This window comes from Dryobates pubescens, chromosome 4 (genome assembly GCF_014839835.1).
Source record: "Dryobates pubescens isolate bDryPub1 chromosome 4, bDryPub1.pri, whole genome shotgun sequence".
Taxonomy (NCBI): domain Eukaryota; kingdom Metazoa; phylum Chordata; class Aves; order Piciformes; family Picidae; genus Dryobates; species Dryobates pubescens.
Genome location: NC_071615.1, coordinates 20041076 through 20068927, shown reverse-complemented (window position 1 = coordinate 20068927; position 27852 = coordinate 20041076). Strand labels below are relative to the sequence as shown.

The window sequence follows — 27852 nt, the reverse complement described above, 5'->3', positions numbered from 1 at the left end:
GTTGTTCCCTCCACCCGAGTCCCTGCAGCCTGGCTGAGTGCTTAGCCAGGGATTTTTTCAACTCTTTTTCCTCTCGCATGCACGGTGACAAATCCAGGCACAGGTCGCCGTGGCGGTCAGCCGGCTGTACTAGCCCAGGTCATTCAAGTGCGAGCCCCCAAGGTGGCCATCAGACGCTTGGCCAGACCGCATTCCCCTCCACTGGCTCTCGGTGGGCAGCCGAGCGGCTCAGCGCCGCACCAGCCCTCCCCAGCAGAGACCCGCGGGGTCCGGGCAGACTGTCCCCCACTGCGGTTCTCCCAGCACCTCCCAAATCGGCTCGGGTCGCTTCGCCTGGCTGCTACCGCCACCCGGAGCGCGGGAGCCGCCCGCCCTCAATGCCGTGGGCAGACGGCCGTGTCGGGGCGGCGAGAGTCCTGAGGCGACGCGGCCCTGGCACCCCTCGGCCCGGCTGCTCTACCGAGCCACACCGCTAAAGCTCTGGCCGAAGCAGCGGTGAGTTACTTTGAAAGTGGGCGATCTACCCCGCGCAGCTACGCAAGTCCCCCAGCTGCGGAAAACCCCCAGTCGCCCCTCTCGGCGCCGGGCAGCCACTCCCGCCGGCCCGGGCCGCGGCAGGGGGCCGGTTGCTGGGCGACGCGCGGCCCCTCCTCCGCGGCAGGGTTGGGCCATGAGGTAATGGCCGCCGGGGGGCGGAGGAGCGGGGGGTGTCGGCGAGGAGCGGTGGCGATTACCGAGGCAGCGGCCTCCGAGGTGGCCGTCGGCAGCACTCTCCTTCTTGCTGCCCCCCCACCCCCCGCGGAGGCCTCGGCGGCGCGGGTAGAGGGCGAGCGGAGAAGAGCGCCCGCTGGGCACCCCACGTGCGCCGCAGCCCGGCGAGAGCGGTGTCCGCAGAGGGGGAAGCTGGGGAGCTGAAGCGGCGGCGGCCCTGCCGGAGAGACCGGGAAGAAGGGCACATGAGGCGCTGGCAGGAGGAGGGAGAAGCAGCGGACAACCGGCCGCAGCAGCCCCCGCGCTTTGCCCGCGCCGCACGCCGCGATCCCTCAGCGGCGCGGGCCGAGGACGAGCCGTGAGGGGAGAAGCAGCCCGGAGGTGGCCGCCGCCGGCAGCGAGGCTCCCCCGGCCCGCGGGGCTATCGCCGCCTGCGCCCCGCTGTCCGGGGGGCCCGGAGCGGGGTGAGTGCGCGGGCGTGCGGGCGGGCATGCGGGCGTCTGCGCTGCGCGTCTAACAGGGCGGCACGGCCGGGAACAGGGGGGCCCGATGCGGCCGCTTTCGCTTCTCTCTTGCTCTCAGGTGAGCGAACGGGTGCGGGAGACAGGGGTCTGGCAGCCGTGGGGGGGCGAGGCCTGCTTGCTTCGCCGGGGCTGAGGAAGGTGCAGCGGCTCCTCCTCCTCGGGCCCCCGCAACCCAGTGGCAGTGGGGCGACCTTCACGGGCGGCTCGCTCGCGGGCGGGCGGAGCGCCGCGTCGCTGCTCTTCGTTCTCTTCTGTCCTGTTCGCCCCTTTAAAGGAAGAGGCGGTTGGTGGAATTGTTCACCGAAGGTCGCGAATCGCTTGCAAGATTCGGCCTCGGGATTATTTACAGGTAAACTGCTGCTGCTGGCAGTTAGGACTCCTGCTCATAGCTTTTCTAGCCGTTGGGGAGGGACATACAAATATTAAGTTGGTTTCTTTGATGTTAGGTATTACGGATAGCTTTTGGCGGTATGCCTCTGTTTCAGATTACTGAAATATTCCATTATGCTTTTCAGCAAGTTTGGGATTAGTGCCTGCTTTGGTTTGTAGCTGAACTTCATGTTTAGGTGAGCTTCTCTTCAGGTAAAATTAGGAAAGAGTAGGAAATGGAAAAAAAAAAAAGAAAAAAAAAAAAGACTCTGTTAACGGTTGAGAGCCCAGGCTCCTATTCCTCCCTTGCTTGGACTTTGGGAGAAGTTACCCGTGTGGACGCTCTTCTCTGTCTTTCAGTCTGTAACCTTATTTGAACCTTTCAGTCCACTGAGATTAAGTCGTGGGTGTAATGGCTTTTGCAATCAGGAAAGCAACAGCAAAACAAAACAAGTTAAACCAAACCTAAACCAAACAACAGTTAAAATGAGCAGTTTGCCATATGTGCATGTTTTATTGCTGTGTGTTAAACAGTTTCATGTGCTGTAAGTAATGCCTTGGTTTCTGTCCGTACTGGAATTGACCTGTGTTTAAATGTGGTTATTTCTAGTGGGGCTCTTCTGGAGTTTCCATGAGAAATCTGAGGGAAGGAGTGTTGTCCTCCAGGCCTGGAACTATATTCATAATGCTGTGCCTTCTGTGAGGCACTGGAACCTGTTTAAATTGAGCAACCAGAGCAATCTGTGATGACAGCAGATAGGAAGATCATTTTAGCAGCACATAAGAACACGCTCTTAAGATGTGATTACAGCTATTATTTCCCTGTTTTTAATGAGCATCATTATAAGGGAGGAAAAACAGAAGGATAAAAATCCTAATGGGAAGTGCGAGTTTTCCGCTTTTAATGTGAGCCTGGTGAGTTAAGAGCAGGCAGCTGTATGTGTGGATAGAATTTAAATTTCTGTTGAAGTAAAACAGAAGTTTCTGTCAGTTGCTTGAATAAACTCCCACTTCCCAGGGGATTTAAGTGCATGGTGGATGGCAGTAGTGGAAAGAAGCAGAGTCTGTCTGGATCTAGTGCAAAAAAAACCCTACCCAAACTGAAATCTTTGTTTGTAAGTGGGCATAGTGCCTGTTCTAGAGCACTGGGTAGCACACTGTGATGCTGAGGAAGTATTAACATGGTTAGGCACATACAGTTACATGTTTGTGGTGTGCCATGTTTGAGATGTGTATGCATAAAATCTCAGTGAAATATGAACTTGCTGCTGCAGCCTGTGAGCATCTGACTAGTTTAGTCCAGAGTCCTGACTAATGAAGCAGGACTGGCAAGTTTTGCCATCTGTATTGATGAACATTAACTTGACACTCTGCAGGTGAGAGTAAGTGAGCTTGCATACATTGGGAGCAAGAGCAGATTGAAAATCCTGGCCTGGAACTGTTTGGAACTTACATTGTTCCTCTCACAGCTCACACCTGAGCTCCTTGCTGCTTCACACATTCCTGTAACAGATCACCAGCTGCTTTTGTAGAAGTTATTTCATCATAACCTTTCTGTGTTCTCTGAGGATTTTCTTTTGACTTGTGAAAGATTTTAGCCAAGGTACTTAGAGATCTAAGAATGAGATTAGCACAGTACAAGTTAGTGCAGGTTAAAGATTTTTGTTCAAAATGTGCACTTGCTCAATACTGTTCTTGCTGAAAAGGAAAAGTGCTAAAACTTGCCATTGTGTCTACTATGGCAGACAATAAGCTGGATGTAAGGCACTTTTTCTTCCTAATAGCTCAGTAGAAAGAACTGTCAGGATGAGTGCTGTTGAAGCAGCATCTGCAGTATCCAAAGGCAAGTTAAACCTTTCACCCTGGTTAAAAGCTGTACGTGTTTCTCTTCTTAACAATTCTCTGTATTACTTAAAAATTGCCTGGAGTAAGGGGACATAAAAAGGGGGAAGTTGCATTTCTCTGAAATCTATTTTTTTTCCAAGTCTTTAAAACAATGTTCTCTAATTTCCAGAACTGGGGTGGTTTAGTGCTGCTTCTGCTAGGATCAGAAGGTGTCTGGATGTTGTATGTTGGGAGTGGTGCTCAAGGTAGATGGAGCATTTCTTGTTGGCTTGCAGAAAATGCATTCTTTGTCTCAAATTTTGAAGCAGATGCCTTTTCCCCTGCCTCAGCAATGCCTGTTCTTGTTTGCAAGAATAAGTGTCTCCTCCAAGAAGCCTCTGGTATTAGGCCTAGTGCTTTATCAGGTTGAGTTTTTGAATAACTCTGTTTTAACTCTCACAAAACTGTCACTTGATCCATGCAAATGCTTATTTCATGATACTTCCAGACAGAACAGAAGTTCTTGTAACTTCAGTATGGAATTAGGAACTCTGTTTTAGCCTGTTGGTCAGAGAAGCGTTGCTGGTAGGCATGCTATTGCAACTGACTGTTCTCCAGATGCACATGGCAGTTCTGCCTATGCAGGAGCCTTAGTGGTGCCATCAAGGTTGAAGAGTTAATACACTTAAATTGCATTAAAATGACCAAAGGCATACTGGCATCTTCCTGGCACGTTCCTTGTGTCTGCTGTTGAATGGGATTGTCACTTGTGTGTTGTGTAAGGGCTCTTGACTAAATTCCAGTAGCAACTGCACACCAAGTGGCTTTTAGAGTTATCATGAAAAGACAGTAAGCAGGAGAAATGCTTTCTGCTTGCTAAATGACAGCGATGGCACGTCAGTTGCAGGCATCTCTCCTGGTGTACAAAGCTTTGTAAAACTGATTTGTGATCTGTGTTGCCTGTGCTGCAAAGGGATGTTTCTCTGTCACATTTGAATTAAGACCCCATCAGCAGTGCCACTGTCTCTTTGGAATGCTGCACTTGTGTGCAGAGCTTGCATTTGTGGATTTGGTTGTGGGACCAGTGCTACTGGGAGAGATAAAAATCTTGAGAATTAACTTCCTGTTAATGTCAGCTTCCCAAGATACCAGTTGGTGTGTGATTCAAAGCCTTCCTCCTTACCCTGCGGTTTGCCTGAGATAGCTGTGTGAGTTTGCAAGCACTTTTATTTTACTTTGTAGTGAATGGTGTGTTGTCTCCTGAATAAATTCCACCAGCTTGTTGCAAGTATTCTTTGTCTAAAACTGTCCTTTATTTGAACTTTGATTCATCAATACTTCTCTTTTTATTGGAGCCTATTGATTACAGTGCAAAAAGTCATGCTATAGAGTCATCCCGATTATGGCTGTCCAGCTAAGAGGCTTATTGATAGCACAAACAGATTAGCCCCGAGATAATTCTTAGATTCAATTATGTTGGCAGATTTGCTTTAGTTAAATCGGTTAGTGACAGTCCTGGAGTCAGCTCCTTCCTTTATCTTACAGCTTCTCTGGACAAGTTTGTCTAACCTTGCAGTCCATCAGATGCTCCAAAACCAACTGCTGTTCTTTAGCTGTCATGTTTCCCTGAGTGGGTGTATGGGGGTTTTGATGGTGTGTGTTTGTTTTCTTGTTTGGTTTTGCTGTGTGTTTGTGTTTGGGGTTCTTTGTTTTTAAAGTATTTTGATGGATTTATACCCATTAGAGCCTTTGCTTGTGTTTATAGCGGAAGTTCAGAATGCTGTAGCAGTCAGTAACAGAAAGAAGGAAGGAAATGTGAGAAAAGTTTGGTTTAAAGCTCTTGCACAGTTTCATTACTGGCTTGTTTTGACATGACCGTGTTGCTGCCATGGATACTGTCTTCTATCCCCTTCTGTGTTATGGTGCTGAGAATCAGCTTTGTGACTTAGCAGAGAAGTGTTTTGAAGGTTAATTTTCAGCCAGGTTGCCTGTTCTCTGGGCAGCTAAGCAGCTGTGAGCTGCTGAGGCAAAGGATGTAATAGGAATAAGTGGCTGAGGCTTTGGTGTCAGGAGGGAAAGTCTGGGAAAGTCTTCAGTGAGCATAAGCTGATTTTGAAACTGCTGTGCTCTAAGCTCCCAACCAATACCAGTGGTGTGTTGGTAGATGGGATGCCAGGGCTGACAACCTGCTATACATTTGTGTGCTTATGGCATACTCTTGACTGCCAGCAGCTATAGGAACAGAAGAGAGAAACAGTGAGTAGTTGTTGTTAGGCTATACACGGATGTTATCCTTTATGATACAGAGTGATAATGTACTCAAGAACAGAATTGATTATTTGCATTTCACCAACTTTTGGTTCATTCTGCATTTCCGAGTGGTTTTTCCTGAGCATCACTGTTACGAATGATGCAGTCCTCAAAACTTAATGGGTAAATCAGTATGGTTTCAGATTTATAAAGTAGTATGAACTAACCTTAGGGGGGGAGAAAAGTCTGCTTGTCTTCTTCACTTTTTTGTTCTTAGCAGACTTCTTTGGAAAGGCTTTCCCTCATACAAAATCACCAGAGCTTTCCCCGCCCCCCCCATAGTTTTTGTGCATCTGCAGGTAAATATTTTTATCAATAGACCAATAGGACAACTGGGTGATCCAGTTCAGTTATCAGAACTGTGAGCTTATGGCTCCATCCTGAAGTGTTTTGATCTGAGTTAAAACTTTTGCATGTGTTTGTAATTGCTCTGGGGAAAAATTGTCTGGGTATTTTTCATTAAATTTTGCTTTACTAGTGAAATAGGACTGTGCAAGTGCACATGCTGTTGGGTTGTTTCTTATTTTTATTTTTTTTTAAACTGTTCTGAAGGGTTTGAAAAGTAGAAGTGAGAGGTGTTATTAAGACAGCCACTTCTTCTATGTTCCCCTGCTGCTTTTAATTTGAGACTCCTGTAACGTTGCAGGAGGTCTGTAATACCTTTAAGTCTTAATGTGCAGTGAAGCATGCAAAAGTTATTTCTTTAGTTTATTTGTGCAGACCATTTAAAGAAATGGAAATGGATGAAAATGGCTGCTGTAGAGAGGGAGTGTGAAGCAGAGAAATGCAAAGTGATTAAGAGCTTGCATTTCTGGGATTTTGTGGACAATGTGCTGCAAAAGAACAGAGTCACCCTCATGGTCTGGTGTGAAGATCTCTGTCAAAGTTGTGCTGCTTTGTGTCTGGTGGATCATAGTGTGGTGCAAGTTGGAAGGGATTCCCTGGGTGTCACCTGGACCAACCCCTCTGCTCAAGCAGGGCCACCCGCAGCTGATTGCCCAGGACTATGTCCAGACGTTCTCTTGAGTATCTGCGAACATGAAGGCTCCACAATCTTCCTGGGCAACCCGTGCCAATGCTCAGTCACCCTCATAGTAGAAAAGTGTCTCCTGATACTCATGGGGAGCCTCCTGTGTTTCAGGTTGTGCCCATTGCCTCTGGTCTTGTCACTGGGTACCACTGGAAAGAGCCTGGCACTGTCCTCAGTGCACACTCTCTCCAGGTGTTTACATAAAATTGAGAAGATATCCTCAGGCTTCTCTTTACCAGTCCCAGTTCTCTCAGCCTTCATTCATGGGAGAGAAGGAAAAATGTAAGGAACTGCTCCCCAGCTGCTCAGCAATGCAATAATTCAGTGCTTCAAACAAAACATAGAAAAAGTGCTTGGTCTTAGTGTTCAGTGAAGATGGCAATAATTCCATGCTAACATGTCCATCTTTTAACAGAAACCAAAGGTTAGGAAAATGTTCATACAGCAGAAATAACTGTAGCCTAGAGGGGAAGAACAAAAATTGGATTAATGGAAATAGTTACGTCTTTTTGGGATTGGTTCCAATTTGCAGTAACCAACTAGTCAGTGCACTTCTGTATTGTATGTTCAATAAGCTCTCCTTTTTCAACACAGGTACTGGTAATGTCTTACTGGACTTTAGTTCCATGCCAGTGAGTTGTGGTCTGAGAGCAGCCATAGTTTGGTAGCTTAGAGAATACTGAAGTGCAGTTTTGTTTGAGCAGAGGGATCTTTTTGGAATAATCACACCTATGTCTGCTGTTCATGGGAAATGGAGACTTTTATACTTTGTGCTGTCTCTAGCATCCCCCTAGGTAGGGGTGATATCACTAACCGTGCTGCCTGTCCCAGAAAGCCTGTTTGCACCATCAGATGCTTCAGGTTCTCGTGCTTTGCAAGGGCCACTTTCTACTCCTCTGCAGGAAACAAAAACCTTGCAGTTCAGATCCTTGAAACTCATTGCCCCAGTGGTATCTGTGAAGTGATCAGAACTGGAAGACACTCAAGCAATTTCCAAGTCCTTCATGCTTTAAACCTGTCTTGATTCTGTGAATGGAGTTTCTGTCTCTACAGCTGTGATGGTCATAGGAGCCATGTTTCTGAGGAGCTGTGCACTGTTGGTGTGAAGTGATGAGTAGGAAATAAATCTTTCTGGTAATATGGTTTCTTCCTACAGCTCTTCTGCTGTAGTCGCCAATTGCACTGCCTTCAAAAAGGAGTAGCAGACTTCTCTTTTGCTGTGGTAATACCACAGTAATGATCACTTCCAGGAATTTATGGCGAGGGTGGAGATCAGTATTTACCAAAACTGTTACCCTTTCAGAGACTTTGATCCTGTAGTGAATTCTGCAGGCCTGCATGTGTGAAGGTCACAGAAAGAGGAGTCCTTTATGGCTGAATTTCCAGGGGTTTAGGTAATGTTGTCAGCTGGTTGAGAATTATGTTATGGTTTGACCCAATGACTTGAGGCTGACCCAAGAACCACAGATTTCCAATGTGAAGCAATCTCAACTGGAAGTGCTGCTTCTGGTTGTCTGAAATGTTTGTAACCTTTGATTACTCTTGTATTTCTGCCCTAGAATTTTACTCTGGGATGGGTGGCTTTCTCAAAAGTCTGTATTTTGCAAGACACCCAAAGCTATTAGAATGAAAAGACTGAAAAGGTGATGTACTGCCCTTACCTGGCAGAATCCATCCTTGATCCAAAGGCCAAAGTGGTATCTACTGTCACGCTATTGGATGGACCTTATGCTATCATTTTTTCTGTGGAAAACATTGAGATCTTCATGACATTCCCTTGCCTTTTTACTTTGTAAGAGCTACAAAGCATTGAATATAAACTTCTAATGAACTGTTCCCACCCTTCTCTCATACACTGCTGCTTGTATGGGCTTGCAGTGGCCCAGCTCAGAGAGCTGGTCCATCCAAGAAGTGCTTTGCACGACTCTGTGTCTTCTGTCCTGGCTCAGCCTTTCAGCCAGGTTGCATTCCAGATTGATGTGGAGTAATGGCAACATATGGCTTCAGGGTAAGTGTGCAGTAGCACGAGGGTGTGCCTTCGGAACAGCCTGCACTAATATTGGCTGGACATGACTGGGGAAGTGTGTGGCTTGAAGGCTTTTGCAGCCAAATTAGCCTGGTCTCACACTTTGCCATCTCAGGGGGGAATAGTCCTGCCTTGTCCCCAGCTACTTGCTGTACTGCTTTGTCCACAGATCTTTCACACTGACCCTTACCCAGTGGGGAAAGGGCAGCCAATGAGGCACACTGGAACAGCATGGTTTGAAAAATGTGATATATGTCTTTGGGTTTTGTTTTTTGCAGTTCATGTTTCTCAGGGAGTTAGATGCCAGCTGGTGGTGGCATAAAAGCAAGACAGGAGTGTGCAGGCAAGGCCAATTGCTGTTTGCTTTAGGTACATAACACCACGCCCTGTATTTAACATGTGTGTTAAATTGCATTGCTGCCTTTAAAAATAAGAGTTAATGCTATCAACCTTGTGTCATTTGCTAGTCGTGTAGGAATTTTTTCTGTGGTTTGTTTGGTTTGGGGTTTTTTGTTAATTAAAGCAAGCAGCAAACACCATGTTGGTAATCTTGCTTAGCAGAGTTGCATGGGGCAACTGGCTGTCCACCTGGCAGCAAGCCTATTGTTTGGATCCTATGCCCAGTGGGGATACTTGAAGATAAATACATGATATAATTGTAGTGGGTAAATGAGTAAGAGGAAATAGGAGGGGCTGCATAGTCAGGGAAATAATCAGCTCCTGACAGGACTTGTTCTAGCAGCTGTAATACTGTGTTCTCCTCTTTGTTCCTCAGACATCTCTCTCTAGAAAGAGAAGCAAGCAGTCACTATAGTGTGGAGGTTTTGGGTTTAGTGAACTCTTAGACCAGCCATGGAATACTTATTTTGAATTTTACAAATCAGGAATCTATGAAATAATCAAGCTTAAGCCAGTTCTGGCTGGGATGTGAATCCTACTACAGGTAATTACTTTTTGAATGGGAAGTGGTTGTTCCTGATTGCCTTGATGTCAAACTGGAAACTGTTGTTTTGTGATAGAAAAGTTAAAATACAGCTGTGTGCCACCTTGGAATATGTGTGAAGCTAAAGAATTGACTTTGGGAGGGACTGTTTGGGACACTACATTATTCAATGGTATTGTGAGTTACCACTAGAGAAGTGAAAGGATTTTGAGTTCTTGGAATTCAGAATATTGAGGCATTGAATGCTCTTAAAATATATTTACAAACATCTTTTATGAATTCTGACTATTTTGGCTAATCTTCTCTACTTTGTCTCCCTGCTTTTGTTTCTCCTTTTTTCCTTTTTAACCATACTGTTTCTCTGGTTTTGGATGCCAACTATTACACATTTTTCCTTTCTTGCCTCAGTTAAAAGCTTAAATAGAGACTCTGGCATCTTGTTTCCTTTACAGAGACACAGTTAATGGTTTGTAAAGTTCCTGGTAGCAACTGGTTACACAGAAGTGTTTGAAACAGGAATGAACAAACAAGGTCAAATGGAACTGAAAAAAATGCAAGTAAAGGTCTGATTTAAGATGTACCTCTTTAGCAACTCCTCTGCAGTGAAGGAATGCTTTTAGAAACTTGATTCCTAACTATCTTTTCACAAAAGATACTGAGAAGTTGTTGTCTCAGAAAGCTTCTGTAGTGCACCAGATTTATTAATAAACCCTAGAGATGGCTGTGGTGACCAAAAGACATTTCTCTACTTATTCCGTATCTAACAAATGCTTCAAGTGCCTGTCAAAACCGGTCTGAAAATAAAACCATTTCTGACTGGCTCACTAACCTCTCAGATAACACATTTTTATAGGAGTTGAAATATTTATAGATGTAAATGCCTATCAGTTCAGGGTAGAATATGGCCCTGTAACTCAGGAAGGGTTCCTTGAGTAAAGTCCAAAACTTGAAGTTGTGGATTAGTGATTTTACAATGTTTGTTTGTTTATCTAGTTGAGTGATTTTTGCTTTGAGAGGGTTACCTTTGCTCTTTCAGCAAATAATTGCAGTATCCAGGAAAATGAGTCTAGATTTGGCATGGTTTACCATTTACACTCTAGAACAGCAGAACCAGACTTGAATCACCATGGGTAAACAGCTTTGTTACTTGCTGCTTTTTGTGTTGAGTACCAGTGATGTGCCTGTAGCGGAAAAGGTGCAGAAGGATGACACCAAGCTGGGGACAGGAGTTGATCTGCTGGAGGGTAGAGAGGCTCTGCAGAGGGACCTCGACAGGCTGGACAGATGGGCAGAGTCCAAGGGCATGAGATTTAACACATCCAAGTGCTGGGTTCTGCACATTGGCCACAGCAACCCCATGCAGAGCTCCAGGCTGGGGTCAGAGTGGCTGGAGAGCGGCCAGGCAGAGAGGGACCTGGGGGTGCTGGTTGACGGTAGACTGAACATGAGCCTGCAGTGTGCCCAGGCAGCTAAGAGGGCCAATGGCATCCTGGCCTGCATCAAGAACAGTGTGGCCAGCAGGAGCAGGGAGGTCATTCTGCCCCTGTACACTGCACTGGTTAGGCTGCACCTGGAGTACTGTGTCCAGTTCTGGGCCCCTCAGTTTAGGAAGGATGTTGACTTGCTGGAGCGTGTCCAGAGAAGGGCAATGAAGTTGGTGAGGGGTTTGGAACACAAGCCCTGTGAGGAGAGGCTGAGGGAGCTGGGGTTGCTTAGCCTGGAGAAAAGGAGACTCAGGGGTGACCTTATTGCTCACTACAACTACCTTAAGGGAGGTTGTAGACAGGCAGAGGTTGGTCTCTTCTCCCAGGCAAGCAGCACCAGAACAAGAGGACACAGTCTCAAGCTGCACCAGGGAAGGTTTAGGCTGGAGGTTAGGAAAAAGTTCTACACAGAGAGAGTGATTGGCCATTGGAATGGGCTGCCCAGGGAGGTGGTGGAGTCGCCATCACTGGAGGTGTTCAGGAGGAGACTTGATGGGATGCTTGGTGCCATGGTTTAGTTGATTAGGTGGTGTTGAATGATAGGTTGGACACGATGATCTTGAAGGTTTCTTCCAACCCGGTTTATTCTATTCTATCCTATCCTATTCTGTTCTAAAGGAATATAGTGATGAGTGGGTGGGTGTGTTTTGGGGGAGCAGAACCAGAATTTAGAAGGTTCCCTTGCATTGCAAGACACACTATTTGGTCCAAAACAGCCAGTATTCTGTCTTGGGAACCTATACTTATCCTTGGGCTTTTCTGCTTTTTAATTTAAAGAAACAAAGGAAAAAACTAAATTCCTGTTGTTGGATGGAGCAGTGCACCTGACTAAGAATAGTGTATTGATTGCCTCAGCTGTGCAGGTAAGAGTCTGGAATCCTTGATGCCTCAAATGTGACTCTGGATTGCAGTCTCTTGGATCTTGCATGCTGCAATATCATGTCAAAATGCTAGCAGCTGCTTCTACACTTGCAATGCTGGTGGTGTGACCTTTAGGTGAAGAGATCGCCACTGCCCTGAGCTCTGCCCAGTCTATGTTTGTGTAACTCTCTATGGAGCTTTTGTAGTTGCCTACTTCTGAATCACCACAAAGCAAATCAGAGCATAAAACTACTGTCTTCTGCACTTGAAAATGGCTTTTGTAATACTTAAGCACTGATGCTTCCAGTTTTTCACTGTGCCCTGGGGTATAATACTTTGTGGTGAAGTAGATGTGCAGCTTAAATGAGAAGGGAGGAAAGGAGCAAATGTGCTTCTTGGCAATACTGACATTATCTTTGGACCAGTTTCCATTTACACCTGGAAGAGTGGGTTTCAAAAAATGGGGAAATTTGTTTGAGAGATGGTGTAAATAGAAGAATGAAGTTAACCTGGCCCAGCTTGGTGCTGAAAAATAGAATACATAGAATAAACCAGGTTGGAAGAGACCTTCAAGATCATCGCGTCCAACCCATCAACCAATTCAACACCACCTAAACAACTAACCCATGGCACCAAGCACCCCATCAAATCTTCTCCTGAAAACCTCCAATGACGGCGACTTCACCACCTGAGTATTGTGATGCTGTCCCTGGGTACTTTGAGTTTTGGCTCTCCTCTCCTGTAGAGCATGGCCAGCTCAAAGCAGTGCAGGGCTGCAATAATGGGAGTGTGCTGTCCACTGCTGTTAAGTCTTGCTTTGATACTTACTCAGGATGGGATATCTACTGGCACAAGGTTCAGACACAAGGAAATGGCTTGTTCTGTGATGTGTGCTTCCAAGCTTTGCTGCCCTTCAATGTAAAGTTAGCTAAGTGACTTTCACTGGAGTCTTCATATGAAATGTTCAGCTGGTGTGAATCAAACTGTAACTCTGAGTATTAAGGCTGTGTAAATTAGGGGACTGTCTCATTAACCAAACTTAATTGTAGTTTGGAAGGCCTCTAGGCTATTCTGTAGCTGCATATGTGTGTAATCTGATGTTATTGATGAGCTTTGTGGTTAATGTATAATGGTAAAGCAGCCCCCCACGCACCCCCAGTCTTGCTCAGGCTGTGTTGCCACGGTACTGTCAGAGACACGTTGGCAGAAAGGTAGGGGTGGGGCCAAGCAGAAATTGTTACCGGTTGTAGTGACTGTGTCTGTCCATGGCTGTGCTTTGCAGTTACACAATGTTTGCATTGTGTCTTTGTCCTCTGACGTACTCATTTGTCTTGCACCCCAGCCTTTCCTTTCCTGAAGTGCCGAATACAAGTTCTCCCAGGACAGCTGCTTAACGAGGCACTTGTTGAAATGGAAAGGGAAGGTTTTCTGGGTAAGTGACAGGTTGCCAGGAGAAAGGACTTGGCATGAGAATGGGCTGGAAAGCACACAGGTTAAAATTCCTGGCCTTTGCCCAACTAGTAGCCTGATCTTGGAAGTTGAGCAAGGCCGAGGACTTGTAAACTGTGTGCAGATCTTGTCGTATTGAATGAAATAGTGGTGACTGCAGTGTATGACTGGGGTCCGTCCGTCCCTTTGAAGTATGGAAGTACCAACCCACTCTGCCTGCTTTCTGTCACATGTGATAGTGAGAGAGAAGGGGGGAAAGGAGTTTGGGTTTGTATCAAGTGAGGAAACAAAATCTGGAGACAAGAGTAGTGATGTGCCCACTGCAGGCCAGTTGGGAGCAGACTTACACAGGAGGGCTTTGCTTGTGCCTGGGAGACCTTAACGCTTCTTTTGTGGACAGTGCTCTTCCCTGCCAAGTCAAAGGGCATCATGTATGTTATTTGTAGTTACCGTATCTGTTACACAAGCAGCAGCACAGCAACAGATGACTTCTTTAGTGTGCCTGATGTCAAATTTATTTTTAAAAAGCCGTGTAATTTGTTGCTGGTGCCAGCCCAGATCTTTGGCGCAGCCGCCGTCAACACTTGTGAAGCAGCTGCTGCTGCCATTGCATAGTTAGCTCCCCAGTTGCAGCTTAAGATGGGGGCAGTCTTGGGCCCTTTCTACAAGAAGGACATTGAGGTGCTGGAGCATGTGCAAAGAAGGGCAGCAAAGCTGGTGAAGGGTCTAGAAGTCTTCAGAGGAGCATCTGAGGAAAATTCTTTATCCTGGAGAGAAGGAGGCTCAGGGGAGACCTCCTCACTCTCTACAGCTACCTGAAACAAGGTTGTAATGAGGTGCATGTTCGTCTCTTTTCCCAAGTAACAAGAGACAGGACAGGAAGAAACAACTTCAGATTGCACCAGGGGAGGTTTAGGTGTCATATTAGGAAAACTTTCTTCAAGGAAAGAGTTGTCAAGACCTGGAACAGGCTGCCCAGGGAAGTGATGGAGTCACCATCCCTGGAGGGATTTAAAAGATGTGCAGATGTGGTGCTGAGGGACAAGGTTTAGTCATGTCCTGGCAGTGCAGGGTTAATAGTTGGACTTCAAGATCTCAAAAGTCTTTTCCAGCTACAGTTGTTTTATGAAGGGGGTTTACCTTATCTTCAGTCAGAAATCTATGGCATGACCACATGCAGGCAGCCTTCTATAGGCAGTTGTGTTGTGCAAGTTTTGGTATTAAGAGGTCATAAGTATGCTGTTTGAGGCTGTATCTTTTCTTTCTGTAGATGCTCTTTTGCTGCAGGTTTTTATTTCTCCTTTGACCTAGTTCTTGCTGATGTTTAGATTTTGCTTGAAAAGGTGGAACAGTTTGCCTAGTTTCTTTAAAATACATTTGAAGTCAGAAATAAGAACATGTGTGTAGTTCAGTTAGGATAGAATTGACTAGGTTGGAAAAGACCTTTGAGATCATCAAGTCCAACCTATCACCCAACACCATCTAGTCCACTAAACCGTGGCACCAAGAGCCTCATCCAGTCTTTTCTTAAACACTTCCAGTGATGATGACTCCACCACCTCCCTGGGCAGCACATTCCAATGGCCAATCTCTCTGTGAAGAAAGTTGCCTCATTGTGAGGCTTGAGCAAAAAAGGCTGCCTAAGATATATCTTGATTTTTATAGTTCTGAAAGAAGTGACACATCAGATGGAGAGCTAGCAGAGGAGTAAGACACAGAGCTGATGCACGACTGTGTCTCACAACCAAATTAATTACTGCAACTGAGCTCATCTCATCTATTAGCCTTTCTCAGACCTCACTGCTATTATATAAGATGAAATAGTAATTTGCTCTGCTTTCTTTTTTTTTTCTCTTTATTGTCCAGTGATGTGGTGCAAATTAAGAAAGATTATCTGCTAAATAGCTCTCATTTTAAAGTGGGCCAACATTGTTGAGTAGTGTGGGAATTTACAAAGTGTTGTATTTATCTGCTTTTGGATTTTTGTTCCCTCTTTTCCCCATGGGAAATGAGAATGAAAAAATTCTCTGATGAGGATGTTAGTGTTTCGTATAGGTGTTCTATAGCAGTCTGATTAAACGATTTTTCTTGGAATGTGGAGCTCTGTATTCAGCCTGTGGTTACTGTGGATACAGTAGTTGGCTAAGTACTCACCCCTTCATGCTTTGCCAGTGACTAAACTTGGCTGTGGAATGCTTGCCCCTCCTGTCTGTGCTAGACTGTCAGTTACTGGGTCAGGTCTAGCCTTTCATGGCTGCACCTGCACACATTATATTGAATAATAAACTGGATTCATGCCTGGTGACTTCTGGAAGCCACCTACATTTTTGTGTAGCTGAAAGAATTAAAAAAGAGGACATAGAGTGGACTGAGGTGCAAAGACTCAGGCACCTCACCCCCACACAAACATTGCTTGCTTGCTTCCTGTCTTACAGGGTTCCTCATACTGTTTGTGAGGTATACATCTTTTGGCTGTGGGAGATGGAGATGTTTCTCTAAAGCATCTGTGAGGAATACCTGCTGATTCTGTGTGAGCTGAAACAACTGCTTCACCTGAGATCCTTGCTCTTCTGCCTCTTTCCTTTGTGTAATAAAGGTTTTCTTCTCTGTAAAACAGCTTTTGAACATGTTACAAAGAAAGCAGATAGAAACATTTGTTTCTAAGTGAACTAAATGGATAGGTATGGAAGATACTTCATGAAATGGGTGGGGGGAAGGGGGATGGGGAAAGACCTCCAACACCTCTGTGATGTATACAGTTAAGTGCAGGTAAGTTTAAGTACAGTTAAAACATTTTATGTTTCTGACTCTGGAACATTGGGACTTGTAGTTCTTTTTCTTGAGTGGTTTCATTTTCTGCATTAAGGAGTGCTCTGCTAACCTGGAATTTAATGAAAGGAGCATGGAGAAATCCTGTGGAAGCAGTGACTATTGAACCACTTGAAATGTGAACATTTCAGCTTGCATTCTGCATTGGTTCTTCAGTGAAATGCAAATGGAGTTGAGAATGAATGAACATGTCTCGGGTTTGAGTGTTTCCCTGCCTGGGTTGGGGGCCAATGGGCACATGGGTCTGTAGTGAGATCATTAGACAAGGGACACCAGCTGGACTATTATTAGGGGGTTTAAAGGCTGTGGCAGATGTTCTTAGGCTCTCTTCCAGCCCCCACAGTGGTGCATAGAAAAAAGAAACAGCTGACAAATTGCTTTTCTATGCAACAAACAGATTTTTTTAAATTATATTTTTCCCTCCCATGCAAGTGGGCAAGATATTTTATGTGAACCTGTGTGTATCAAAGCATACAGTGTGAAGCACTGGAAACAGAAGAATGAAAAATGTTGTCATATGAGGATAAATACAAGTGCTTTGCTGAGGAAGCAGAACTTGGGGGGCTAGCCAGGGCTCAGGTCTGTAGGTGCAGGTGTTCTGCCATTCATGTCTTTGATTCCTGTTTTCTTTGACACTGCTGTGTTCCTTTCTGTGTATGAATATAATGTAAAGCTGTTCCTGCAAACATCTTGAATGTTTGCGATGAGACTTGAGATGTAACAGAGCACACAGGTGCTCATATAATGCAATGAGTGAGCTCTGAAGAGAGCTACTGTTTATTATGTTCTGGTGATGTAGCTGACAGCACAGAGGAAAGCATGGTTTACCTTTCTTGTCATAGTAGGAAAGCAGTGTGTGTGTCTTGTTTGGAACATGTAGTTTGTATTCCCTTTTAACCAGTTTAAATCTCTTCAAAATATAAGCTTCAGGCTCCTTAATCTTCTCTGGACTCCTGACATGCTCTGTGTTATACAAAATGCAAAAGAGGAGATACCTACTGGCAAGGTGTGAGACTGAGTGGCAACCCAAAGATGCATGAGGAAGAATATGAACTATTTCTAATAGGTGATGACCACGTTTCTGTATTCTCACGTTACGGGTTTTTTAACCATGTATGGTTGCTGTTGCTAAGCAGAATAACAGATGTTCAAACAGTTCCTTGTGCATCATCTTTTCCTTTCTGTCATTAAAGCATGTGGTGATTTTTGGAGCTAAAGCAGCTGAGATGCTGCATGAGTTGCCCTGTGTTAAAGGAAAGAAAATGCAACACACAGTTTCTATTTTTCCATATCCATCTCTAAGCTTCCTGACTCCAATCAGCTGTTTCCCTAAGAGCTTTTTAGTATGATTAAAGAACAGTGCCCAAACCAAATAACCCAACATCCTATTCTTGTTGAGGCTTTTTCCAAGCATTTCCTCTGTGCCTGTTCCTTTCTGGATGTTACAGGTACAGACTGTACAGTTGATCAGAAAACCTGAGTGCTCCTTCTCTCTGCATTGTTTTATCTGAAAAAACAAAACCAAAGCCAAACCAACAACCAATTTTGATGACCTGAAGGAGTTTAAGTCTGCAAAGTGGGATGCTAGCACCCACTTGTAGGTGCATAGTTCTGTGTATTTCTAGGTCTAGTCTGGATGTGATTCTCTCTCTTGATATCCTCAAACTGTTAACCTTTCTACTTCCTAGTCATAATGTTGTTCTGAACCACTGGAGACCCAGATTATTCTTTAGGCCATTTCCACAGTAGGACTAAGAATTCAGTGCCTCTATTTTCTGCAGTGCAGAGAGCCATGGGATGGGACCCCAGAAGCCTTTGGTGGCTCATGGGGATGAGTGATGCTTGACAGTTTATATCGAATCATTCAAGGGTCCCGCTGTATGATTACAGTGAAGAATCAACTGAATAAGATTGTGGCAGTCTACACAGCCACATAGCTCCTATGAAAAGAACAGTGTCTCCTGTGCTACTGAGATTGCAGTGCAGGACTTGGAAAGAATTTAAGAGGATTAGCCATGGTGTGTTGCATTAAGCCTGACTGCTTAATCAGAAGGATTTTTTCCCTGAAGATTATTTTTTTGGCAAAACTGTAAAAAACCCCAGGACCTTGATGAGCTCCAGGGGCTTGCTCTGAAGGCTTGGAGCAAGCAAAGCTCTAATGTGATAACAGGACCGGTTAGGACATGTCGCATCTGTGTGATGGGAGGAGACTGCAGTAAATGTGCTTGTGGTATTATGCTTGCCTTCCTAGGTGGCAGTCCTTTTTTGACTGGAATCCAATATTTATGTAGCTCCTTACAGTACCAACAGCTTTCTAACTGGAAAATAATTGCTTGGATTAAATGATTGAGTCTTGCACCAAGAGTATTAAGCCTCACTCAGCTCTACTCTCCAGCCCACTTCTCAACTTCAGCAACCTGCCCAGTTTTGTGTGCAGGAAGTGGGAAGAGAGGAGAAGATTAAAGGTGTTATGAACATGTTGCAGAGGGAGGGGACACCAAACCTGGATGCAGTATTGGAGGTGGGGTCTCAGCAGAGCAGAGTCATTGCTTTATGAGGGTTCATTTTGCTCATGGACAGGTTGACAGATGAATGCCCACTCCTGCTCCTTGGCTGTCTTGAGGCTGGGCTGTGATTTTATTGATTTTTATTATTTTGTTGTAATTTTTAACTATGCCACTGTCTTTCAAGCTTGACACTACTTCTTGTTGCTGTCTGACAGTACTGAGCATGTTGCTGCTTCAAGCCAGCAGTAGAAAAAGGAACATCCTCTTTCTAGATGAGTGAAGCTGTGAAGGTTTCCCTCTCCCTCTCTCTCTTTCTCTCGCCCCGCCAGGGTGAAAATGAGATTTGCTGGCACAACAGGAAGAGGCTTACATTTCTTGCTCACTTTCCAACTGTCAAGCAGGGCCATGTAGTCACCCTGAACAAAGCAGCAGCATTCCTGGCTCCTTTTAATGATGTATTCAGAACTCCAGTGGCTCCTGATTTAATGAGTACAGTGAATGTATTCAGAGCTAACAAGCGCGTGCTCATTAGCCGGCAGTAAGTTAACTGTCCTATTCTCTGCTAGCCAGCCAGTTCATCATTAAATGCTGCCATATCTCCATGCCACACCAGCCTGTCACATGGCGAAGTTAGATGTTGTGTGGCTAGTTAGAACTGTTGGAGGATAAGTAATTTAGCTTAGCTTGCCTCACTGATAGGGCTACTTTTCTTGGTGGGGGCTTTCTGCTTAGGAGTTCCAACTCACCAAAAAGTTTCAACTCAGACAGTTAGCCCAGACATTAATTTGCAATGTCTTTTAGTTTCATAGAATCACAGAATTCTTAGGGTTGGAAGGGACCTCAAGGATCATCCAGTTCTGACCCCCCTGTCATGGGCAGGAATACCTCACACTAGATCAGATTGCTCAGACCCACATCCAGCCTGGCCTTAAAAACCTCCAGGGTTTGTAATTTGTAGCTTTCAGTTTTGTATTCTGCTGTATTGTGCTGTTTCTGTTGTATAAATCCAGAGTAACGCAGCTGTACTAACTGAAATCACTAACTAGGGGCGGAATTGGGCCCTTGGTTGACTTGAGTGCTGCAAAAACTCTGATTAGGTGGTGGCATTTGGAGAATGAAAAATCAGTTTAGTGTGTTGGGTTGGCAGATGCAGGCTGAACAAAGGGTTGTTATGCTGCCTAGAGGCAGGAGCTTGGTGGAATTGTCTTCAGTGATGTGAAAATACAAGTAGCAACAGTGCTGGTCTGCCCCCCGAAGCACACTGATCTTTATTTTTGGTGGAATTATGGGTGAGAGCATAAATACTGAACACTTGTCTGTGCTTTTAATTGATGTCTACTCTGCAGTGTTTTGCTTTAATACTTACAAGCAGTATTTAGTAACAGATTTGGAGGCAGAGGGAATTTGGGCCTGAGGGTTGGATACTGCACGTATGCTGTCTGCTTTTCTCCTGGCAACCTCCTGACACTGCTCTGGGGGCTTTTAGCATAATCGGGGAGACACTGAGCCAGTCATTGAAACCCAACTGACAGTCTATTCAGTTTGTGCTCTCTGTCTTGCTCTAAAGTGATTTCAGAAAGACCCATGCAGTCCTTGGTACCTGTTTGCCATCTGGAAGAGCAGGCTCCCGTGTGGATAGAGGCAGATGTACTCATGTCTGATGCAGCTTTCTCCAGCTGCTGCCTGCTACCGCAGGCTGGCTGTACTTGGCTCTCATCTCTGCTCCTCAGCCAGTCCCTGCAGATCCCTGGCATGGGTGCCTGTGTGAGTCCATCAGAAATATGCTGAATTCTCTGAGTAATCATTACAATTGTCTTCTCTCCTCTTCTGCTCAAGAGCTGTTCTAATTCAGATACCATTGTAAACATTGCTACTTGTCGTCTATATCTGTCCTTTCACCTTAATACTGGATTGTAAGCTTCCTTTTCAGTGTCCGCTTACTGCTTTGTTCATGCTGTGGTGTGCTATAAAACCTGAGCATGGGTTGTTTGATGTAATTTAAAGGGATTAAACTTGCATAAGCCAGAGTAAGGAAGAACTTGTTCTTTCCATCTTCAAATCTGGAGAATGAGCCACAGTGGTTGATTCAGACTGGAAGCAACTTGTTTATTTGGGGCATCACATGGAGGGACACTTGCAGCCAGTAGTGTTTTGTGGAGTGTGGGGAACTCTGTGTGTATAGAAAGAAGACAGAGGTGGGGAGGAGGCTTTAGGGTTTCTTGGTTTGCTTAAATCCTCAGGAAAATTTCATTGTGGGTGGCTGGGATGGATAGATTCAGCTGCATGACCTTCTTTTGTAGCTTGGTGATGGAGGTGTGGGTGCTGCCACAGGGATACCATACACAACTGAGGCATGGAGTGAGGTTTGTCATCTGTTGCTTTCTACTTCTGCCCCCAGGTTTTTGTTTTTTTTCTGTCTGTTAAGCATTCTCTAAAAGGCCTGAGTGTTCTTCAGTGTGTGTGTGGAGTGGGGATGGTGGTTTGGGTTTTGTGTGGTTTAGGACTGGCAGGGCAGAAAAGGACTATTTGGGGAACAAGATGCATTTGTTTTATTCTTACTCCTGAGGCTGAATGGCTGTTAACTGTTGTTTTTTTTAATGCTAGACCACAAATGTGCATTAGACTAGCAGGAAGGGGGAAATACTTCCTGTGTGACAATGTTCAATCCTATCTTTGCAACATCTTAAATCTTTCTCAATTGTAGACTTTGAGACTGAGATGGCTACTGTCAGAAAGGTCTAACTTACATTTTGCTCTTAATGCAGTCTACTGCCCTGCCCTTTTGCTCAGGGAATAATCTGCTCTTCACTGACTGTGCCTGGGTATCTGAAACATTCCAAATGTTCCAGTTCTGAATAATAATAATTTACCCTGCCTACATACAGCATTTTCAGAGAAGCTGCAGGGGAAGGATTTTGGCCTGAACACATATTTGCTTGTGTGGGTGTGAAAGGGTGGTGTAGGGGTTATTTTTCACTGGGAAAATGATCCCCATTTTTCTCTGTCAACTCTGATACATCACTTCAGTTTCTGTCTTCACCCCCCCAGTGCCTAACAGTAATTACAACAAAGGACAAACTTGTTACCTTGGAGTGGTAAAGCAACACTAGTTGTTAGCACAGACAAGCTACTCCCTTCCTAAACCTCTTTAGGTTATTTTTGAAGGCAATGACCTTTTCTTTCCTCACCCCCAAGATGAGATGGTAGCGAAAGTTTTCTATTACAAACTTCTGAAATAAAATATGAGTTGCAGTATGTTGCAAGGTAAAGGAAATCAAGAAAATTTGTGCTTTGCATGTAGGTTGTGTTGGGTTTTTTTCATTTTTTGTTGTTGTTCCTCTAGCAAATAGACTATCAAAGAATAGATGTGCCTTGAGTTGCTTCAGATGTCTCTGCAGTACTGCCATGAGGCAGGCAATCTTGAGGATATGTGGTGCGAATAGATAGGTGTTGGAGGTCATGCAGCACTGGATTGTTCCTGCTGTGGTGGCACTGTGTTTTATGAGTAGGCAGGAGATGTTTAGTTAATGCCCTGAGGCTTTGGAGGTGATACTGTATCAGGAAGGTGACTCTTTCTATAAATCTCTGTGTAAATAGCTCCGAATAACTGTTGCTTATTGAACTCCTGTTTACATCTTGTGAAATCTGGAGTAATGTCCTGGTATCCAAACCTGTACCTTGCTGTTTGCTCTTTTGTTATCTTTTTGTCTTCCCATCCTTCAGGAGCAGAGCTCATGGCACCTCTGTGAGAATATAATCTCACTGCAGGTACCTGGAGTAAAATGTGGTTTGGGATTTATGCATGCATTCAGTTACACCCCTTTTTTCTTTTTAATTTTACAGTGTGTGGGGTGTGCTAATTCAGTCACAGTTTCCCCAGGTACTGCTTAATAGAGTGTCTTGAGGGGAACTGTGAAATCCAGATGAATTGTTGATGATTCCTTTATTTAACAATGAATCAGTTACTTAAATGGGAATGGAAAGGTGTGGTGACTTGGTACAGAGGTTCATCTACCCCTCTACTCTGCCCTGGTGAGGCCAAATCTGGAATACCATGTCCAGTTCTGGGGCCCTCAGCTCAAGAAGGACCTCACTGAACTGCTTGAAAGAGTCCAGTGCAGAGCCACAAAGATTCTGTGGAACATTTGCCTGCTGAGGACAGGCTGAGGGAGCTGGGGCTCTTCAGCTTGGAGTAGAGGAGCCTGAGGAGTGCTCTCATTCCTGTTGATAAAGATGTGCAGGGCACTGTGGAGAGGATGATATAGACAGATGGGTGCTGGTCTCTTCTCATGGATGATTAGAACAAGAGACATTAGGAAAAAAATCCACTGGAAGAGTGGTCAGGCATTGGAGCAGGCTGCCCATGGAGGTGGTGGGGTCACCATCCTTCGAGGTGTTTAAATGTTGTTTAGATGTGGTGCTTAGCCATATGCTTTAGTGGTGAGCTTGGTAGAGCAGAGTTAATGGTTGGACCTGATCATCTCAAGGGGCTTTTCCAATTTGAATGATTCTAGGCTATGTTCAACAAAATGGGGTTTAATTTGTGGGAGTACTGGTGTGATTGTCAGATCAGCTTGTAGCTCTGCTTTCCCTGCAGTGTTTCCAGCTTTGCAGCAGGAAGCCTGAATATTTTCAAATGTATGCAGTTTGAAAATACTTTTTTTTTTTTCTCCTTTTTTTCTTTTTTCCTCCACAGAGAGATCTTACTGCTCTTGTGAAGGCTCTTTTGTGTTGTTTTCACGATGGTGTTTGCTTCCTTGTTTGTGCTCTCTACATGATGTTTAAGAGGAAACGATTTGCTAACATCTGCTCTGTCTGTGTATGGTTGCCCATGCTGCTCTGTGCTCACATGAAACATTCTGGACGTGGTTAGGAATGCAGATGCTGTAAAACACATTTGAAAGACCATGGTTTTAATGCAGGAGACTGAAGAGAGGAGTGGTCCAGCCCTTTCTTTTTGACTCAGTTTGGTGGTTTTTGGCAGCGCAGCTCAAGAGGGAGAGGAAACTTGTGTGAGAGCCAGAGTTAGGGCTGCATTCAAATGACCTTACGGCATCCAGAAGTGTTGATGTGGGGGAAACACAAATAGAAGTGACACTTAAAGCGAGCCTGCTAGCCAAATGGTGAAGTTCTGGAGGAGAAAAGGAGGCTCAAGAAAGAAAGAATGCTCTGCAGATGATCAAGAGCAAGGAGAGTTAAAAACCAGGTACAGCAGTGGCTGCTGCAGAGCTGTAATCCCCCAGCACTGTTGGTCTGTATCAAAGCTTAACTTTGAGTGTAGTCTGTGTGTGGTGTGTGTGTGCGCTGAGGCAGTGCCAGCCACCTTCTACATGAACTGGGACAAAGGAAGGGAAGATGGCAAATGCTGCTTTCGGACTTTGCACTTTCCCTGACTCTGCATTTCAGCTGAATGGTGTTTTTCAGCTGTTGAGCTGTGTAGTGCTGCCTGGCCTCTTTCCCCAATAATGCTGAGCTGCTGCTGTGCTGTCAGATGTTTGTGCTGGTGGGGCTGGGGAAAAGACTTGTGCCTGAATGTGCAAAAGTAGGACATGAACAGCGTGATGGGCTTGACTGGGGCAAGGAGCACTTGTTTACTGCAGCTGCTTTCTCCCTCCCAGCCTCAAGGGCTAAAGTTAGTCCCAGTAACCTGCTTTGCTATTTAAAATGCTGCCACCGTAAGTTTGGGGCTTTTTTTTTCCTCCTTGAGAACAAAGCAGAAGGAATCTGAGCTAGTTAATATTTTTAATGTTACAGATTGAATTGTTTTGAGCAGCAGGTGTCTTTAAGTTGTGGTATTCTCGTTATGCAAGTGTGGTAGGAACAGGCAAATAGGTGCAAGGGGAATGACTTGCACACTTTTTGCTGCAAAGAAATAGCAGTTGTTTGGGGTCCTCATCCTGCAGGACAGTTCATTTGTCACTCAGCATCACAGGCAGGAAATGTGCTAATATTTATATGCTATGTTTATTAATCTTGTGTAGATAGCTACTTTGCTAACTATAAGCCTGTGTCATGAAGAATGCTGTTAGTGATGCCTGGCTTGCTGGACTTGGTTCTCATGTTAAAACAGAAATTCCTACAATGTAAGGAGCTTAGATGTGAGTTTTTCCTTTGAAACACAAGATAACTTGTGCAGATGATGTCATCATTTTGTTAAGCTCATTTGCTGGATGTGGTTCCAGTTTGCGTTTCTTATCTGTATTTTGGTTTCAAACCAGAACATTGAACCAGAAAAAAAGCCATGCATGAGGTTTGGCCAGTATGAGATGTTTTCTTTATAGAATTCTTTAACAACAGTCCTTAAAATCTAAATCTCTGAGGTATTAGATTGCTGGTGAAGAGTTGCATTCCCATTTTCTGGTGGTTGGAAGGTGGAAAAGCTATTTAGATTCCCCCCCTCCCCAGTGTTGTCACAGTCAGTTGGTTTGCTCACCAAGGAATTTAGCCACAACCTTCTTTGCTATAAGCAAATGAGGAATAACTCTTTGTAATTTACTAATTTGTAACAAATAAAAATTGCAACTGCTTCTAATCAGCCTAAAACAAGAAATCAAAGTTAATTTTTTTTACATACTCCTTGTTACCAAACTGGTTTTGTCTCGGAGCTGGAATATTTTAAAGGACCTTTCCTTTGCTGGGAGCTTTTTAGCTTTGGAGCAATACCCATAATAGCTGTTCCTTGCTCTGGGACTGACTGATTTAAGGAGGATGAGATTTCTTGATAAAAAGCTTTACACTTCAAAAATTTCTGAAAATGCCTTGGGCTGGCACTACCTGCAGTACAACAGCTTTTAACACACTCAAAAATCTCACCTCTGTGGTTGGGTTGAGACTATTGTAGGAAAGCAAAGGGAAGGAAATGGGATGGGTTTGTGGAGTCATTAGCATCAATGGCATGACTTTGCAAATGATGTGAGTGTAATTGTAGTTGAACAGGGATGGAGTTCATATCAGGCAGCAAGAATACCCCTTTTGTTGGCTCTTTTTACTTTCCTCCCTCTTTGTCCCCACTAGTTCAGGTAGGATTACATGGCAACCAAAAGGCACTTGCAGTCTGGTAGGAGCCCATATTCATAGGGATTAGAGTAAAGAAATGTAAAGTGTTCTGGAGTGAAATACATCTGACAGATTTTTTTCTTATTCGTGTTTGTATGGCTCATGCTTTCCTCTTGTGAATTCCTATTTCTGCCCCTGATAAAGAACATAAATCTACAGTGAATACAAAGAGTTTGTGTTCTCCTTGTTTGCTTAACTTAGCCTTGCTTCTTGTTACCTTCTACTGAATTTCCTTCCAGTGAGGCACTTCTGTGCATCATGTGATGGCTCAGAGTTTGTCCCCACTGTCTTTATCTCTAAAATGCAGAGGAACACCTGCCTTGCAGAGTGTCATAGTTTTAGGCTATGCCTTTAAAATTTAGCTGCAGATTTCAAGCAGAAAAGTAGAAAAATGTAAATAAATCACTATTGGGTGTAAAAAGGAAAATAAAAGATTATTCCAAATAAATTCATTGGATAAATGTCTGGGATAAGAGAAGCTGTATCATGACAATTCTTCACATTTCTTTCCCATTCCTTTTCTCTTCTGATCTTGGCTGTTTTGCTTTGCTGGGGGAAAACTTCAACCCACCACATTACACATTGCATTGAGCAATTTTCAGTTCTTGTGGAGAAAGTCTTTTTGAATCAGAAATACTTCCAACACACTTACTTCTTCTTGCCACTCTCCCACTCTGTGTCTCCTGAGTGGTGTTTGTTAATGTATGGACTGCTACTGCAGGGACTGCAATGGAAGTGAGTTTTGTTTCTTTCTGGTGAACCATGTCCCAAAGCGTGGCATTAACTTTCATACCAAGAATAAAAGCTGGAAGCAGAGGAAACTTTGGTGCTGATAGAAACTGCCCCATGGTCAGGAGAGCCCCATGGGCAGTCTGATTCTGGATGTGTGAAGGGAGCTTGGATGAAAGCAAAGCATAGGTCTGTGTGCTACTGCAGTCTCTACAGACTAGCAAGGAAACAGAACAACTTAATTAAGTCTTTAAAAGCAGAACTGCAAGTACTGGGACTCTAATATATTTATGAGCCTTCTTAATTAGGTTTTTAGTTGGAATTATTCTGAGACAGCTTGCTTCAGATAACAAAATTCAAGACTGAGGTGGATATGTGGCCTTGGAGCAGTACAGTTTGCTTTCAAGTCATCATGGGGGGGGTTGGACTAAGGGGTCTTTCGAGGTCTCTTCCAACCCCTAACATTCTGTGATTCTGTAATGAGGCTGTCCAGGAACTGCTGGGATTAGTAGTGATAGTTGTGCTTTTCACCTTGTGGTTTCCATGTTATATTTTTAAGTACTGAAATTATTTCCTCATCAACTGTAATACTGTTCCTTTTGATCTCACCTCATTCTGAAATCCCTTTTTCTCTAGAAGAGATGAAATGTGCTTCCTGATGTCATTTGACATCACACCTACAAGGTTTCATAAGCGAGCTGGAACTGAAATGGAAAAATGTAGCTGACAGAAACTTTAAATCCAGGAGATGCAGAAGGAATAGCTGCCTGGTTAGACTCTAAAAATCATGTGAACTTTAAGCCACTCAAGAGCTTAATTTAGTGGAAGACTGGCCTGAGAGGCTTAATATAGATAGCTCAGATATCATGTGGAAACTCCAATTTAGACATGTATTGATATAAGAGACCTTGAGCTTATTTTTATTTGTTGCTGGCCAGATTGTTTGTTTGCTTCCCTCTTTTAACCCCACTCTTTATTCTCAGGCAATGCAGTACATTGGTATCTGCTGCTGCACAGCTACAACTGAGTGTACCAGGGAGGGTGAAGGGAAACCATCCTTACCCTACTGGCACTTGTTGTATAGCCAGTTTGCAGTGGAGTCTGGGAAGGTGGAACAAGTAGTGGCCTTGGTTAGAATATCCCTCCACTTTCTGAGAAGTGTTGGTGACTTTACATGGATTTTCTTTTCTTCCCTGAAAT

The 27852-nt window shown here is 44.5% G+C and overlaps 1 protein-coding gene across 2 annotated transcripts in view; it reads left to right on the top strand.

Moving 5' to 3' along the window:
* Positions 1-972: 972 nt before the first annotated feature.
* The window catches only part of TRAK1 (trafficking kinesin protein 1), a 118505-nt gene continuing 91625 nt past the window's right edge, over positions 973-27852 (top strand). For both annotated transcript variants that reach the window (XM_054160894.1, XM_054160893.1), the window contains exon 1: positions 973-1175. The gene's annotated coding sequence lies outside the window, so the exon portion shown is untranslated. The remainder of the gene's footprint in view (positions 1176-27852) is intronic.